Source organism: Gymnoscopelus microlampas (genome assembly GCF_963454915.1).
Source record: "Gymnoscopelus microlampas genome assembly, chromosome: 5".
In the NCBI taxonomy this organism is placed as follows: domain Eukaryota; kingdom Metazoa; phylum Chordata; class Actinopteri; order Myctophiformes; family Myctophidae; genus Gymnoscopelus; species Gymnoscopelus microlampas.
The window spans coordinates 6,534,451-6,538,306 of record NC_139942.1 but is presented as its reverse complement, the minus strand read 5'-3'; positions in this window follow the sequence as shown (position 1 = coordinate 6,538,306).

The window sequence follows — 3,856 nt, the reverse complement described above, 5'->3', positions numbered from 1 at the left end:
CACTTCCGGTTTTAAAAAGTGCCCGAAATGCTCCGAAACTTCGCCTACCCCCCCTAAATAGGGATCTGCGAACAAAAGTGTTACATCCGGAAGTGGATTTATTCACTTCCGGTTTCTGATAACTCAAATGGAACCAATCTTCATAAAAAATGTGAGCACATAGTAATCTGATGCACGACGCACTTTGTATCCATTTTTAGAGGCTGTACTGAACATGTAAGGCAAAAAAATAAAAGCATACAACAAGTGGTTCCAACTAGTCAGGGGATATTAAAAACATCTTGGAATAAATTCCTTACCAAAAAAAATCTTCACCAATGTGTTTGTAAAAGTGTCTAGTAACACATCTCACAAAGTGACCATTATAAAATTGTTCGCAGACCCCCATTTAGGCGGGGGTAGGCGAAGTTTCGGAGCATTTCGGGCAATTTTCAGAAACCGGAAGTGAATAAATCCACTTCCAGATGTGACACTTTTGTTCGCAGACCCCTATTTAGGGGGGGTAGGCGAAGTTTCGGGGCATTTCGGGCACTTTTTTAAAACCGGAAGTGATACATCCACTTCCTGTTTTGAGGGATGTGTTCGCAGACCCCCATTTAGGGGGGGTAGGCGAAGTTTCGGAGCAGTTCGGGCAATTATCAGAAACCGGAAGTGAATAAATTCACTTCCAGATGTGACAATTTTGTTCACTTTCTGTTGTGAGGGATGTGTTCGCAAAATGTGTTGAAAATAAAAATTCAGAGAACCAGCAGGGGCAGGCAGTGACAATTCTATCCGAATAAAGCAACCTATTTTCGGCATGGCCCTTTCAGAAGTCCCCCTGCGTCACTTGTCTGGTGGTCGGGGAAACGAACGGTTGATGAGGACAGGAAACAGTGTTCCTCTCCTCTCCTCTCCTCTTCTCTCCTTTATATCATTGGTTCTCAAAGTGGGGTCCGGGTGGGAGGGGTCCTTGAGGGAGTTCCAGGGGTCCCTTATGGGTCTGTAACTCTTGAGAGTGTACAAATGGAACCAAATGGACCCGGTACACTCTCAAGAGTTAAATTGACATAGATTTTATAATATAAATTGCGGTCCAAGTGATAGAAATGCCATTAAATGGGGGTCTGTAGCCTAATGCATGTCAAACTGGGGGTCCTTGAAATTAAAATGGTTGAGAATCACTGCTAGAGCTGTAAAAAATCTTCTCTTATGGAGGTCCCTGGCATATCTTTTGAAATGGGGGTCCGCGGGCTAATAAGTGTCAATTTGGGGGTCCTTGACATGAAAAGGTTTGAGAACCACTGCTCTATATCTCCGCTCCTCTCCCACCCCCCCTTTGCACTTTGGCTAATTAATATTGACTGGTGTAAGATATGTTGAAAAGGTTAAGAATTTTTTTAACCTTTCCGCGGGGAAAAGTAATATAAAGTAATATGTAATATATTACTCTTGATTCCAAGTAATAAGTAATGTAATATTATTACTTTTCAAAGGAGTAATAAGTAATATATTACTCTCCTAAGTAATAGCCCAACACTGTGAATTAATGGGTAAATGTAGCCTAATAATAGCCTGATTATCAGACTGAAGCTGCAGTCCACTCAGAGAGTGGGCGGGGTGCATGGTCTGGAAACAGGCTAGCCTAATAATGCACATTAAAGCGCTTTGGATACATCGCTATACTATACCAGTAAGACTCCCTAATCGGGAGATAAGCGACCGTAGGTCACATGTATACAGAAGAGGGCTGTAACGGCGATTGGTTCCTAGTTGTGTGGGCAATGTATAGTTTTGTTTGGTGGTCTAAATGTGGGGTTAGCTGTGACATGGTGGCGTTTATGTGGGCAGAAAACGTGTAATGTGTAGCTGTTGCAAATGGGTAACAGAGTGAATGCTGAGAAATACGACTGGCACAGAAGGTGTGCAGGCAAGAGCTGTTGGTGTGTGTGTGTGTGGTGTGGGAGAGAGAGTGTGTTTATAGGGGAAAGGAGGGATTGTTTGTGGGGGGCAAGCCCCCGAGTTACGGCATTTTATGTGAGCTGCAGTGGCAGGGGGTCCTCCACTGGGGGCGCCACCACTTTTGCATCCGTTCTGGAGCACCAGGAGTGGGTGGTCCCCGGGAATGCCCCGTGAGCAGCCCCGTTGGGGTGGTCATTTGGTAATTTGTCCACATGTGCTCATTTTTTACACTTGGGGGTCCCCGAGGCAGCTGGGGATCCCTGGAGCTCCGGGGGTCCTTGGAGGGTGTAGTTTGGCAGGTAAGGAGTGTGTGTGCAAAATGTGGCATGGATCGGGGCAACGGGTGCGGAGATATGAGCAGGGCAAAAGTGTGACGTGTGTGACGGAGTGACGGAGTGACGGAGTGACGGACGGACACCTGGAGCAGCTTTCTGTAGTAAGTGCGACCTACGGTCGCAATAAAGTTTATAGTATCATTTTAGTTCACTGTCACTCACCCGTATATCTGTATTCTGTGTCACTTTCTGTACCATAACCAAAAAAGGGTCAAAGCAATACAGCTGCATTTCACTCACAACCCTTATGTCATGGTCCTTTACTCCCTAGAGTCTAGGGAGTAAAGAGTCTAGGTCTAGGGCCTAGACCTGAGGATTGTAACAGGCACTAATAAAGAATAGACTGAGATCCACAATGGGACAGTACAGGCTAAATAGTCTGACTCTAATGTCATTCGAGAGTGACGTCCTCCACAAATTGGATTTTACTGACCTGATTATTAAGGACTTTTCTGCCAAGAAATCCAGAAGACACAACATGTGACACAACATCTAAAATGTAAGCATCATACAGAATACAGTTCATATTTCACAGGTGTCATGTTCATGTAGACTGTTTCTGTATTCCCTTTGTATGGGATATTATAGCTTAGAGTTAACAATCCTTGGTCAGTGATGGTTCGTGTCCTGTATGCAAACAGGGAAAAAAGAGAGAATGTACTGGATCACTTCTTGTTAGTGTTGAACACACAGCTTGCTTAAGCTTATACTGTAGAATGGATCACTTGTTATTGTGTTTGTAACACAGCTTGCTTATGCTCACACTGGTCTGGATCACTAACTGTTATTGTGTTCTTGCTATAAAGAAGCATAAAATCAAGCTTTGACATTGCATAGTGCATACTCTTTCTCAATTGCTCATCTCTGTCACAGTGATTATTTTTTATCAGAGCATATTGTGAAAAAAAGGTATTTTTATATATATTTTATTTAAGTGGCTGCATTCAGCACCATGGACAGCGTCTCTCTCTCTCTCTCTAGCAGTTGAATGAACTCAAGTGGGAAAACCTATCAATTACCCTTTTTAGACGTATTCAGTTCCTTTGATATCCCCCCCACTTTTGGGACTAAGAAAAAAGAAAAAGAAAAACCTCCTACGAGCCATTACACCATTCCGGGTGAAAAACGGAACGCTCGTCCTAAAACACACTGCCCCGTTTTTTCCGCGGACCGCGGCCGCTGGATTAGACCCGGGGCGAGGGTGTTTTAGGACAACGACTTCTTCTATTCCATTTCGGAATTGAGAGAGGTGCGCGATGGAGGGAAGAAAGACCGGCCGATGTTTCCTTTTTGCTTGATATTGTTTGATGGGGAAACAATCATGACTGATAGAGATATATTTTTTTGAAAACTCGGTTCAGAATTGAATGAGTACGGCTATAGTTAAATGTGAAGCTCTTTCTGCTATAAATACGAATCCATACTACATACTACTCCACTTCATGGAGTACATTTTTGTGGACCAAATTAACCGAATTAAAGTAACAAAAACCCAAAATAAAAGGGGGGAAAAAAACGCTGCGCGTGCGTGCATGCGTCAAAGGGGGGCCTCAAAAACTACTCTAGCCCAGGGGCCTCAA